The sequence below is a fragment of the Ochotona princeps genome, chromosome 31 (genome assembly GCF_030435755.1).
Source record: "Ochotona princeps isolate mOchPri1 chromosome 31, mOchPri1.hap1, whole genome shotgun sequence".
Taxonomy (NCBI): Eukaryota; Metazoa; Chordata; class Mammalia; order Lagomorpha; family Ochotonidae; genus Ochotona; species Ochotona princeps.
The window spans coordinates 10,591,411-10,606,840 of NC_080862.1; positions in this window are offsets into that span (position 1 = coordinate 10,591,411).

The window sequence follows — 15,430 nt, forward strand, 5'->3', positions numbered from 1 at the left end:
GTATATCTGACTTTCCAATAATAAATAAATCTAAAAGAAAAAAAAAGATATCTACTGGACACAATGACTTCTTTAAGTAGACAGAACTGTATCTTCCTGACCCCATGTGATGATTGGGTCAGAAAGGTAGACCCTTGTCTGATAGAACTGGACCCTTTCTAAAGGAAAAGACAGCAGAGTTCTCCTCCTCTCCTACAGGAGAGGGTGGCCTTCTGAAGACTAGCAGGAGAGCCTGCACCTGATTCTGGTCCTGCCTGTATCCTATTCTCAGAATCCTAACCTTAGTTAAGCTACACGATCTATGACATATCTTTATAATAACCCCAGGGCTACTGCAGATAGTTGCTCACAGGCTTCAGCCGAGACTAGAGTAGTAAATGCAATCATAGGACCATACTACTGTAATAATATGGGGGGGGATGGTGGGAGGGGGAAAAAGGCAAGAGCTAGGAGGGAACCCCTTTGCCTATAAAAATGTATCACTTTGAAAATATTAAGAAAAAAACCATATGCCACAGAGTCATGACTTTCCCCCATAGCCCAGCGGCTCTCAACTAGTGTTCCCAACTTTGGCCCCCAGGGAACAAGAACAAGTGTCTAGAGATATTTTTGGTTGTCCTAATTGAGTGGTGAAAGGTGGGAAGTATGTATCACTGTAATCCAGTGGGTCAAGGCCAAAATGTTGCTAAATGTCCTACTATAGATAGATAGCTCCTCACAGCAAATTAGCCCACAAGGTCAAGGTTGAAAGCCATCCAGGTAAACTCCTGAAAACCCCCTTGTTCTGAAGAGAGGAAAGAGGGAGGGTGTGCTCCTGAACTACCCTTACAGCACTCTAGTGCCTGAGCTGAGGAGGTGTGTCTGGAGGGTCTGGGAGGAGTGAACCTGTGACCACTGGGGTGGGAGGAGTGGGTGAGGAAGACTGCCAACTCTGCTAGCCTTGAGGCAGAGGTCAACAGTAGGACTTTGCTTGAGCCACATTCCAGTGGTGTGAAAGGTTTCCACTGTTGGCAGGGGGTACCTGCCAGCTGAACAAACAAAGAAGCCAATCCTTTCATAACAGCAAGTAAAATCACAGTTTTCTCTGCTCCTGAGACTAATGGGAGATTTATTTTCTTCCGGTTTTGTTTAGACTTTCTTTCCTTTTGGTTTGTTGTGGAATGGCTAATGAATTGTATCAAATGCCTCGATGGTAATCGTGAACAGACACACATGGTTTTTCCCCTTTCCTGTTTCGTAGATCAGATTATTTTGATAGACAACACCCGTTCAAAACATATGAAACTATTTGTTACTCTGTCAGGTTTTACATTAGTGATATTCTAACTTTTTTTCAGAAGACTTTCGTGCTTTTCTACATACATGATGTGGTGGACTGCAAATAATTATATGTTCGTTAATAGATAAAGATCATCCCTAATACCAGCTGTGGGTTGGCCTTTGTGATTTATTGCTTCATCGTTATGTCTTGAGCCACTTTGGGTTGCTTTTGTTCATTGATTTTGCATCTGCCCAGCAGATAAGCCAGTGGTCACGACACTCTTTTTAGGGAGAGATGTATTTATTTACCTGAAAGGAAGAATGCTGGAGATGAGCAGGAAGAGAGGAAGATAGAGGGGGAGAACAAGACAGATCTTCCATCCATTGGGTCACTCCCCAGATGGCCGCAACAGCTGGAGCTAAGGCAGGTATTTCATCTAGGCCTTTCCTATGGGTGGCAGCGGTCCACACACTTGGGTCTTCTTTCCTCTGAGTTGTTTCTATTTTTTTTTTAAACATAGATCTGTTTGTTTGCTTCGTTGTTTATAATTCAGAATTTTGTATGTGTGTAGGGAACTAAGGACTTGGTCACCTTCAGCGGCTTTGCTAGGTGCATCCAACAGGTTGCTGGATCAGAAGTGGAGCAAGTCACAACTCAAATCTGTACTCAAATAGAATGCTAGTGCCACAGGCTACAGCTTAACCTGATATACCGCAACTCTGCCCTCCTCCGCTCAAGTAATTTTTAAAACTGAAGTTAAATCATGTCACTATTTCTCTTAACACTCAATACAGGACATTTTATTCTTTAAAAAAGATGTATTCATCTTATTTATATGACAGGCAGAAGAAGTGGAGAGAGGACGGCAAAGAGGAGCCAGGGATTCCTCGTTATCCTACTTAAGTGACAGAGTACTCAAGTACCTGGGCCATCTTCTGCTGCTTTCTTGGATGCATTAGCAGGGAACTGAAGGGGGCGGGGAGGATGGAGCATGTGGGACTGAGATGGGTGCTCCACACAGAATGAAAATGCCACAAGCAGCAGCTTGACCCACAGTTCCCCAATGCTAGCCCTCAAAAAAAAAACCCAAAACTTCACCTGTTTCCTATGTTTACAAGGCCCCAATGCTTTGTCTCTCCCATTGTACCTATTATAATCCCTGCTTTCATCATTCTGCTTTACTGTTTCATCACAGACACATGGAAATCCTACCTATTCTTCCAATGTAGGACTCTTTCCTCAAGCTTTTCTTGCTGTGGATTCAGTTTCAAAGCCTGTCACCTTGTAAGCATTCCCTGAACCCTCTGCTCAAATAGATCCCCACCTTGGTCCCCATAGCCCGTGTTACCCAAAGCCGGCAGAGACTTTGTTCTGGAAGTCACCAAGTTCAGGAGGACTGGTCAACAGCCACTCATGTTGCTTTCTCAAGTGAGAACTCAAAAAAGATATTGGGTTGGTTGCTGAAAAGATTTTTCTAAGCCCTCCTCCTTGCTTTGGTTTCATAGCCCAGAGGTTATAACAGAATCTAAATGAGTTTCTCAAAGATCATTTTTGCAACTGAAAACTTCTGAATTGCGTTTGATGCTCTGCAGACAAACATTTCTATGTAATTGTGTACACATGCCAGGAATATTTTGGAATTGCAGCCATGTTAGAAGTTAATATGTAAAGAAGAACACTAATGTTGAGAAGGGAAAAGTTATATTTTGTTTTAATCAAGGTATTAAACTACTTTCAAAAAATTTAGTCTCTCCAAATGGCTTGCTGAGAAATACTGTTTGGCAAGATATTTCTCAATCTGGCTTGTACTGTCTGTTGTAATTTTACCAAGCCCAGCATTTGAACACTTTTTGAACATATTCCCAAGGATCTTTAATGATAGAGGCATCTTTTTTCTAAAAAAAAAAAAAAAAAAAAAAAAAAACTCAGTCAATAGTGTGCAAATGTAGCAAAAAATGAACCACCAAAAGAATGCTATCAATGTAATGAAGAGTTTTCATCTAATGAAGAATGGAGTAAAAAATTCATGTGCCATGAGTATAATGGCAAAACCTTCGAGAAATCTTTGCTAATTTCCACATGAAAGTTTATTTTAAAGAATTTTTTCTTAATTTTTATTGCAAAGTTAGATATACAGAAAGGAGGAGAGGCAGAGAAAAAGATCTTCCGTCGGATGATTCACTCCCCAAGTGAACGCAACGGCTGGTGTTGCGCCGATCCAAAGCCAGGAGCATAGCTGCTGGGATTAGAACTGGCGCCCATATGAGATCCCAGCGTTTTCAAGGCAAGGACATTAGCCCCTAGGCCACCGCGCTGGGCCCACATGAAAGTATTATCAAATGTAGTGAGTGTGTGACTGTCTTCCCCCAAGCACTGTAGCAAAATGTTGGAAATAGAATCTTTGATCCCAAATGTCAAACTACCAAAATCAAGTGTCCAATGGAAAATTGTGTAAGTGTGCACAAGGCGGGCTGTTGCAGGAGTCAGGTTTAGAGACCTGTGCCATTGTTGTTGATAGTCCTTGTTTGTATTTACTAAAAACAAGTCATTCAAACCTTTCTGAGGATTTATGGTCAAGGCGTTGACTCTTGACTCCTTTTCGCATTCTCTTATGTCAGGCAATATTTTGCTTTTAAGATGGAAATAAAAAAAAAAAACACCCTTACTTCTCTGAACTTCAAAAGCAAAAGAGCTCTTCTGTAGCAGATGCTCCTCCGCTAACTCAGAGTCATTCATGGGAGCTGTCAATTTGTTCTTCCAAAAATACCAGGGAGGATGAGCAGAAAGCAAATGTTTTTGCTATCAAGGCATAGACATTTGGTCAGAGAAATAAAATAGCCTCCAATGCCAAAGGAATAATAAAGAAAATGTGGAATCAGTAACTTCCAAAGTTATGGAAATAATTTGACTATGTCTCACTACATGATAAAAATTGACAGGGTTCTTAAGTACCCACAGATGGAAGAATTGGACTAACAACTGGTAACAGCACAGATATGATTAGATGCCTTATTGTAATCACGGTGTAGCCAGGAATCTTGTCTGTTTCAAAACAATTATGTATATATATAGAATGTGTTTACATGTGTGGTTAATTTTCTGATGGTGGTGATTAGTTTGCTTGAAACCAATACAGATTTTTTTTTTCTATAGCAAATGTTACACATGCTTTTAAAAGACACTTGAATGGGGTTCCAGGTATGATCCAAGAATATGGCTGCTTCCTAACTTATTCATAGTTAACTGACTTTTAGGAAAAGGAGTCAGTTCAGCTAACATAGGCATCAAACAGGCAGTCAAAATGTTCTTCTGCCACATGAATGAATTCTTTTCTTTGGCTTAAAATGAGAATTAGTAAAATTAAAGAAGATACAGGTAGAAACCCTAGTAAGCCAATTATGATTTTATCCTCTATATGCAGGTTATTCAGAAAAAAAAAAAAAACCTTGTTGCACATACACTGGGGAAGCTAGGGAGGAAAAAAGGAATAATTCTACAGCCTAAAACAAAGCAGTGAGAGTCGAATGGGCTTTAGTCGGCCAGGACTGGGTTAGAATCCTGACTACTTAATTAAGATCTGTGCGACAGATAAAAGTTTCTTAACCTAAGCTTTAGTTTCCCATTGTAAAAAAAGGAAAATGAAAGCTCATATGGGTGTGGTTAGCAAATCAACACAATGGTGAATGCACAATGCCAGAGCAGTGTGGGATACGAAGTGGATATTCAGTAGCTGAGAGATTCGTTTGAGCATTTCCATGTCCCAGGTGCTGGGTCTTACTCTCTCATCTTACAACTCTGATTCCTTGATTTTGCAATAAATTAGAATCACACAAAAGAAACTTCAAAAAAAAAAAAAAGACTGATTCCATTCCCAGATGCTGAGGTGTGACCTGCAGGTGTGACCTGAGGTGTGATTTTCAACAGGCAGCAACATTTATGAAACACTGCCTTCCCACTATCTGGTGAGCCGAACATTGGTCTATCTGTTTTTGAGTTTCAGAATGAGAATCTAACGGAGCATGGGAACACCCAGATGAAATATCCAAACGACAGAAGAACAGTCTGATTCGGAAAGCCTGAGACAGACAGGTGTAGCCATCCCATTAACTTTAAGGCAATAAATCGTAAGAATTTCATGCTGAGTTGACATTTGGACTTGTGTCTTTTTCTTTCAGTTTCCTCTACCACCATCGAAGATTAATCTTAAATAACTCATGATGTGAGAGTTTCTGTGACCTTTTAATAGCTTATATTGTGATCTTTAAATATATTTCTATCTATCCTGCATATTTCTGCAACAGAGCATAAAACCTCCACTAAACCTTCTGCTTAAATAAATAAATAAATGAAAATGCCTTCCCATTCTCTACTGAGTGGATTTTGTCGGTTTCTTAGACAGGAATTCAAGACTTTCCACAATCTGACCTTTTCCCTTTGGTCTAACATTTATACCCTATTTTCCTGTCGAATACAATTATTTGCTTAAATATACCATCTATTTGTAACCACTTCGGGCAGTTTACTTCTGCTCTGCCCTCTGTTCAGACATCCCCACCTGCATGTGCCTTTTCAAATTCTGCCCATTCTTTGAAGATCAGCTCAAATAGCAGGTGCTGTCCCAGAGCATGCCTGGGAAGCTCCCCTGCAAGTAATTGCAGCGGCATGCACATTTCTCATTCAGGGGTCACTCTGGCATGATGTGCCCGCCTATCCTTCTCCCTCCCCACCCCACCCCACCCCACCCCCGCCCTGGAATGTGGTTTCCCATTTACACATCATTACCCATGGTCACTAATTGCTACACAGAAAATTGCTGGAGAGGTTAATAGATTTTGAAAATGGAAGGAATGTATGTCCCGCGATCTGATATTTGTAGTTGGAACAGTCCACATAGAAATCTATTGCTTTTCGAGTAAGGAATACACGTCCCAAGAAGCATATCTCTTATGCTTTATAAAACTGTGGTAAAATGTACATAATATAGAACAGGACATCTAAATCACTTTTTTTCATTTTTTATCTTTTTAAAATTTTTTTACTTCTTTGTTTGATTATTATTTTATGATACAGTTCCATAGATCCTGGGATTTCTCTTACCCCTCACCAAGTCCCCTCCCCTCACTGAATACCCCTCTATTATAACTACGAATAATTTTTCATAAACAGTCATATGTCCATCACTGCGGGCATGAACAATGGCAAAGGGTCCAGCATCCTATTGTCAAGATATAATTAACAGTTTCATTGGGAGTCCATCTTTGATCTGGAAGTAGAGATGCATACTGCATTATATCCTCACATCTGGATATGATAGTCTCCATTACACAGTTAATATACATCCGCTTTAATGAAAAGTCACAATACAAAATCAACAACAGGAAGAAAAATAAAATTTACAATGCCACAAAGTTAAATAACATGCCACTAGATATGACAGTCTCCATTACACAGTTACTATATATCCCCTTAAATGAAAAGTCACAAAACAAGATAACAGAAAAAAAGAAATTAACAACACCATTAAGTTAAATAACATATTACTGAATGACTAATGTGTTGCTGAAGAAATGAAAAAAATCGAAAACGTTTTTGAAGAAAATGGTGTTACTGAATGATCTATGAGTCAGTGAAGAATCTAATGAGAAAGTGTTTTTGAAGAAATGAATCTAAAAAACCCATCAAAATCCATGAGATATAGTTTCAGGAAATGAATCAAATGAAAACTGATACGTCAGAAATTAAGAATACAGTGGAGCAAATTAAAAGTATAGTGGAGAGTTTCCAAAATAAAATGAAGGAAACAGAAGAAGGAATCTCAGAACTGGAAGATGTTTCCTGTCACCAGGGGGGAAACAAACAAAAAGCTAGAAGCAGAGCTGAATCAAACTAAAAAAAAGTATTTAAGAATTAAAAGACACTATTAAAGAGCCAAATAAAAGAGTTATGGGACTCCCAGAAGGTGCAGAAAGAAAAGATGGGCTAAATAATGAAATAATAAAAGAAAATTTCCCCTAATCTGGAGTATTGGGAAACAACATCCAAGAGGGGCACAGAATTTTTAACAGGGTCGACCAAAAGTGATCTTCACAACACATGAAAAGCAAACTCTCTTCAGTCAAACATAAGGAAAAGATCCTTACATATACACGTGAAAAAAATCGATTGACATATAAAGGAATGACAATTAAACTCACAGGAAACTCTACAGGCCAGAAGAGAATGGACAGACATATTCCAGATTCTAAAAGTAAAAAATTGTCGGCCCAGGATAATGTAGGCACTAGTTCGTGTGCCAGCTGCTCCACTTCTGATCCAGTTCCCTGTTGTGGTCTTGGCAGGCAATGGAAGATGGTCCAAGGCCTTGGGATCCTGCACTCATGATGGGGTCCCAGAGGAAGCTCTTGGCAACTGGCTTTGGAATGGCTCAGCTTCAGCCATTGCAGCCACTTGGGGAGTGGGCCAACCGATGGAAGATCTTTCTCTGTCTCCTTATCTTTCTAAATCTGCCTTTCCCATAAAAATAAACAAATCTTACTTGCCATTTTACAGCTGGTTTGCTCAACATTATAATGTCACAACAGTTCATATCTGCTGTGGTGTATGTCAAAATTTCTGTCTATTTTTGGGCCAAGGAACATCCCATTATATGATCATAGCACACCTTATTCATCTGTCAATGAGCACTTGGGTTGCTCCTGTCTGTTAGCTATGTGAATAATGTTGCTAGGAATAGGGGTGCAAAAACAACTGCTCTAGTTCCTGCTTCAGCTATTTCTGGTATATAACCAGAAGCAGAATTACAGATCATATGGGAATTCTATTTTTTGATTTTTTGAGGAATTGCCATCCTGTTTCCATAGCAGCTATACAACTTTACATTCCCAACCAATAATATGTAAAGGTTCTACTCCTCGCCAATATTTGTTACTTTCTGTTTTTACGTTTGACAACAGCCATTCTGGTGGATGTGAAATGGGTCTTTTGCATGTTGAATAATTAAAGCTTAAAAAAAAATCAAATGCCTACAGGGACCAATGTGGGAACTATAAAGAAGTGAACTACTCTCATTGAGATAATCAGTAACATTGGACACTCAACTTTAGGCCCTTTAAAGGGGGTAGGAGCAGGTAATAAACTTGCCACTTGAAAAGCCCATGACTGCTCCACAAGGGCAGTTGCAATCTGGCCCTGGCTGTAACAAGACTTTTTTCAAATTTTAAGGGCTGACTAATGGATTGGAACTGCAAGCTAACATTCTTCAGGTAACTTGATTTGGAAGAAAGGATTCTAATATAGGTCTTAGATATAAATGGAAACCTTCCAATAGTGGAAGTAAGAATTACAGTGGTGGACAATATGGCAGGAAATCTGTCCTGCTGATGGAATGAATGTGGAAAAGCAGCATTTGGGAGATGGCTGATATGGTGAATGAGATTGGATGGCTAAGAGCTTCAATAGATTGGGCATCTGGTTAGCAGAGTACACAGGAGTCATCCCGGTGACCTCCTGTTTTTCTAAAACCTCTAAGAGCATATCTTCATTCAGCTTCTATACTTCAGAAACTTCTGCTGGTCAAGAGCATCGTACATTGTTGCAGCAATTTTCTCTCTGCACTGCAAGATGGCCACAGTTGACTTGAAATTCTCCCTACAGACACAGATAAACATAGGTGGCCCTTGAAAGCACACTGTAGAGTTGAAAACAAAATGGAGTAAACAGGATTCATTGCTAACTGCAATACTTGTCACTTTCGTAACTTGTGCTTTGCTAAGAAACTGTGTGAACTTGCAGGCCAAACAGTCTATGTGACCTTGAGCACCGATGGGCCCCAATTCCTGTAAATTAAGGCCCATGTCTGGTTATCTCACAGGTGGCTCCAAGTAATTAAGGAGGTGGTTACCTTCATTGCTGAACCGGAGAAGATCCAGGCAAGGGCTGTCCTGCCGAGATAGGTAGGGAATGTGCGGTATTCCCCACCCTCACCTTGCAGGCTATATCATGCATTGCCCCTTTTCAAGCTATTGTGGACTGTCCCTATAATAACCCTGCCAATGTACTATTCGGGGCCACACTCCGGTAAGGAGTGTTGGTCCCAGACAGCCAGTTGGCCAGTTGGTTGCCTTGCCTCTCATTTATAATAAATCTTTGTGTGACTGTCACTGGTGAATATAACATTCTGTTTTAGTGGTCCAGTGGATGCAACAATGCCAAGGAGAAGACTAAGCTGTGTATACATGAGGGCACCATGGGAATGCTCTTTAGCATCTGTTATTGTGGATGGAGTACATTCTATTATTTATATCCAGGTCTGAACTGAACAGAGCTAGTCAAACTTTTAAGGAAAGGGCCAGTAACTTAGGCCCTGTAGATCATTTATAGTCTCTGTCACATACTGGGAACTGTTTTTACCACTCTTTTCAAATGTAAACATCTTTCTTAGCTCACAGGCCAAATCAAGACAGGTCGTAGTGTGATAGGCTTTGATAAAGAGGTGACTCCTAGCTCCGTTGTGGGCATTTGGCCTTTCTGGAAGACAGGTAGGAGCCATTTGTGAGAGAAATGATTCATTTCTCTCAAATGATTCATTTCATTTCAAATCTTTTAAGCAACATGGTGCTGTTCTGAATCAGATCGATTGTACAACCTTCTGGAATTTTTCTCTAAATACATAGTATCGGTTGTAACTCCTTAGTGAGAGGTAGCAGAGTCACCACCTGTGGTTTGACAGGAACATGGAACATTAGGATATCCAACTTCCTAGATGAGAGGCATAAGAAAGCCAGAGCTCTTTTCTCTCTGTGTGTAGACGGCAGGTGAGAGGGAACGTTCAAGACACCTATGTTTCACAGAAAGAACAAAGATGGTAAGCCTTGAAGCCTTGTAATTGCCTACACAGGTTTGAGACTTTATTTTCAAAATCCCTAATTTAGGGCAGAGCCATGGGTCAAACTGACATTCACAAGAACAAATACAGTGTGGTCTTAATGAGCATATTACTATCTTCCTTTGTGAAATGCCTGCATCAAAGGAAATAATGTGGAACTCCAGTAAGGGTTTGAGGACAGCATTTTATCTCTGGGTTGGGGAAATTATTTTCACCTAATAAATTTTGTCTGTTTGCTTTATGCCTGCTGTACCCTACACCACTCCCTGGGCAGCATGTACTGGAGCATGTACTGGAGGTAAATGAACATGCCCAGGTCTCTAGGATACCAGTATTTGTACTCTCCATGTTGGAGTTTGCTATATGTTGGAGGGGGAGACCCTGAGTGTGATATGACGGGCCCCCAAAGAGTGTTTAATGTCCAAGTATGTCATGATTGTTACTCAATGATAGTGGCACTATGAAGGATGCTGTAGCTTTAGGTTAAAGCACAATAGTTGGCAGAATTTGCTGTTAAATAGGATACCTAAGGGAAAGGAATGACATGCTAATTAAACCATTATCAGCCATTAAGAACCCCAGCGGGATCCATTTTTTTTAGTCCACTGATCTTCCATTGGTAAGCAAAGGGGGAAGCCCATCAAGATTGGATAGCAGAGGGGCCAGGTCTCAGGCCCCATAATTAGGATGCCTGCATCCCATAACCGAGTCTCCATGGCAGATCCCTGCTCCTGTGCACCCGGAGATGCCAGGTGGTAGCTAAAGTAGCTGGTTACCTGCCACTCATGTGGGAGGATTGGGTTGAAATCCTGACTCTTGGGCATTTGGGGAGTGAACCAGCAGATCAGATCGCTCTGAAGCAGGGGTAGTTGGTCTGGGTAGGGAGATGTGAGTGAGACATGTTGGAAAAATGTACTGAGCATACATATATGTACCTTATAAAGTTGAAAAAAAAAAACAGCCCCAGGGCCCTAAATGCCACGTTGTAATAGACTGTCCGCAGTTATATAACTCACTTAGTAGACTAGAAACTTCAGAAATGGGATCAGTGGGGCTGGTAGTGAGGCATGGCAAGTAAAGCTGCTGCCAACAATACAAGCATCCCGTGTGGGCACCACCAGTTCAAGCCTCAGCTGCTCCACTTCCCATCCAGCTCCCTCCTGCTGTGTCCATGAAACCAGAAGACGCTCAAGTGTTGGGCCCTTACCCTAATGTGAGACAGAGACCCAGAAGATGCTCCTTGCTCCTGGGTTTGGACCTGCCCAGCTCTGGCCTTTGAAGTCATAGAATTGAAATCATACAATCTCTCTCTCTCTCTCTCTCTCTCTCTCTCTCTCTCTCTCTCCCACTTCCTTTCTCTTTCCCTCCCTCCCTCTTTCTCTGTAACCCTGCATTTCAAATAAACAAATAAATCCTTTTTTAAAAAATGGGAAACAAAGACGTTAATAATTTCATAAGAACTATAAGTACCTATGATACTCAAAACATTGCACACTTCAGGATCTTTTATGAGATGAGGGAAGGAAAGAAACCAACACATTCTGAGCATTTTCTATGCATCACTCAGTATTTAGTCGTTTCATTTACTCCTCGCAACAACTCTCTGAAAGATGCCAGGAAATTACATATCACAGATAACAAAGTTTAGAGGCTCTCTCCTCTCTCTATCACTCTACCCACCTCACTGATATAAAATTCCTGAGGAGTATGGGCCCTCATTTTCTACTTCAGAATGCATGGGTGGCAAGGGCAGAGATGAAGGATAGGCTATATAAGTACATTGATTCAAAGTATCTTAGACTATTTCAGGGGAATTTTTGTCTAAACAAGTTCAAACCCTTTGATGCCTATTTCCAGAGATGAAGTCTTTATCTAAAAAGAAAAAGAAAGTTGTCCTTGTGCTAGTGAGAAAGGACAGTACGAACTTGGATGGGATGTTTCAATTGCCTTATCTTATAGAACTTTTGGTTGATCGTCATGAAGAAGTTGGCCTGTCCTGACAATGAGGTACCAGACAGGTATCCGCTGTAAAAGGGCATGACTGCTTTTTCATGGACTTCAGCCAGTTTTATCTTCACCTAATCTGACTCTCATCAATGATACTCGGCAAATGAATGTGTTGTGAGGATAAATGTTGGTCATTAGACACCTGCTAGGCACACTACACCACAGCATCATCGTGGTTTCAGGAAGATAGCTGATCCTTGGACTGGTTATTTACGTGACCCTCTTAAAATTTTGGGCCATTTTAAAGCCCCTGTGGTAGCTATGCAAACTTGTAACACATTATATCATTCAACCATTTCTAATCGCCACTTGGGGTGGTGGGTGGGAAGAGGGGGGATATCACAGTCAGTTGTTATGTCTCTTAGAACGTACTTGCCTCACTGGGTGGAAAACTTAGGTCTACATAAAATCCTGAGCATAAACATCAGAGCCTCCTTATCTATATTTACTAAAGCTTAGAAGTAACCAAGGTATCCTTCAGTCCAAAATTTTTTTTAAAAGCAAGAAAAAATTAAAAAAACATGAAATTGTGGTATGACCATACAATGAAATCCTCAACAGTAAAACGAAACGACACAATGGATCCTTAAATATACATTGATTAGTAAATGAAACCAATCTGAAAAAGGTCTCAAACAATATGATCCCAACTAGAAAAGGCAAAACCAGCAACAGTGACAAGATTTGTGGTTGCCGAAGGTTCCGGGAGGGTCTCGAGGGAGAGGATGATTAAGTGGAACAGAAGAATTTTAGGAACTGTATAAGGTAATCTTGAGTACACATCCCAAAACATTTGTTGAAATCTACAGAATGCAGCAAAGGATGAACTTTAATATAAGATACAAATTTCAGGGAGCAATCATGTTTCGATATTGACTCATCAAGTATAAAAAACACAGGACACTAAAGAAAGATGTTAACAATAATAAGAAGAGACGGTATGGTGGGAACTCTACACTTTCCACCCAACTGTTTGAATAGTTAAACTGAGTTTTTAAAAAATACCACTGATTATTACAGCATGGAGCAAGCTTCCATTGGGATCCCATGTATATTTGTTCACCAGACAATTCCTTCCCAGGGATTTAGACTTATGACCACCGTTTCTCAAAACCTTCTCCCATGAGCCTCCAGGGCTACCTTTCACATCCCCTTCCTGAAGTTCCCAAACTTCCCCCTTGTCCTACCCTCCATCTTCCCAAGGAGATATCTGCTCCCCCTCATTGCTCTTTACCCAAAGAGAGAAACGAGTAAGGCAGCACTGATGGGAGTTACCACTGTGGAGGTCACAAGTCTTGTGGCACTTTCATGAAGGTAAGAAAACCATGTAGAGAAGTGAGTATTTAGTCTGTTATTTAGATACCCACATCCCACCTGGGACTGACTGGGACTCTTGGTTCAGCTTCCTGCTCATGTTGACCCAATGAGGCAGCAGCGGTAGCTCGGGTGGTTGAGTGACTACCATGTGCTTCAGAAGCTGACAACCAGTTCCTGGGTCTCTTGGTTCTGGCCATTGTGTGTATGTTGGAAAAAAATCAGCTGATGGGAACTCTCTCTGTGTCTCTCTCAAATGATTGTGGGGTGGATGGGGGGAAAAAAGGAAAAATTTTTACAACAAAATCAAGGGCAGAAAGAAATTTGTTTGGCTATAGATGAGCATCAGATTTTGAGGATTCCATATGGGCACCGGTTCTGATTTTGGCAGGCCCAGCTTCCAGCTCCCTGCTTGTGGCCTGGGAAAGCAGCTGAGGATAACCCAAAGCCTTGGGACCCTGCACCCACATGGGAGACCTGGAAGAGGCTCCTGGCTCCTGGCTTCAGACCGGTGCAGCTCCAGACATTGCGGCAAGTTGGGGAATGACCTAGCAGGTGGAAGATCTTCCTCTCTGCCTCTCCTCCTTTCTGTATATCTCACGCTCCAATAAAAATAAAAATAAATAAATCTTTTTTAAAAATTATAAATTTTGAAGTGGGAAATAATGTATTGAAAATCTTGTCCCAAATACATTCTGAATGAGGACTTTGACACTAAGAGAAGTAATAAGTTTCCCAATATCATAGAAATTGGCCAGAGGAGTTGGAAATCAGTTATTCTAACATTTAGAGCCTCTTTGTATGTATAATGCCGTGAGCATTCTGGGACCACAGAGAACACACACATGTGTGTGTGTGTTAGAATAATTGATAGTGATGATAGTTATGCCTCATGAAGGGCTCACTACATGCTGTGTAGCAACTCTATGTATTGTTGATTAGACATCATCAACATCTCTGTTACTAGTATTCATTTGCATAAACAAATTTAAGAACATAATGATACTTCCCACCTTACCCTCCCACCTGTCTACAACTCCCACCCTCCCTCCTCCTTTCTTTGTGATTTTTCTAAGTCACATTAAAGATTGGGGTATGTTTTATTCTTATGAAAGCAATGCATCCTCATGGCTTAACAACCTCTGAACATTGTTAGCAATCAGGGATATGTCTGTCTATGGTAGGAGGAAGCCCCTGCAAGCAGCACAGAGAGCTGGAAGCACAGAGAAGAGTAGAAGTGGAAGGAGGTGGGGATGTCCGCTCATGGCAGCTCAATGATTGTGCCAAGCACTGTTTTCCCTTTCCGCACTCTGTCATCCTTAGGATGTAACTCTTCATTCTCAAGAATGTCACATCCTAGTGGCATAATGTGAACATACCTCCAGGTATTACATCAGTGCGTTAGGTGTGGAGAACAAGGGCAAAGGCAGAAGGAACACTTGATGGAGAAAATGGCAATTTCCAAGAAATCCCTAAGTTGCATCTTGGTGTCCAGAACTGTGACACCTGAGCATCTTCAGCAGCAAGGGAGCCTGGACTATTTTCTGAAACACATGCAGCTGCTGATGCTGCTCTGACAAAATTGGAATCCTGCTGTTAAGAATGAAGAGGCGATAGGTCTGTGGTAGGCAGCCAGCATTATCTTCCACAAACATCATAAAAGGTTATTGGGTGAGGCATAAAGGTCTTTCCACTACCTCTGGCTGGCGCCTTTCTCCTGTGCAATCACCATAGTGGATTGTTTGAGTCACATTTAAAGGGCAGAGTGGATGTGGAAGGAGGGAGATAACTTTAATGATTGTGAGCAAGTAAAATGAGGGGGACATAGTATGAATTGACAACGGGCCTGAAACATTAGACGGAAGAGTTAGGCAATTATAGAAAAAGACTGAAGAAACCACTGCAGGTTTCAAACAGAAAAGTGAAAAGCTTCTGTAACAAGAAAATACATATTTGTTGTCATA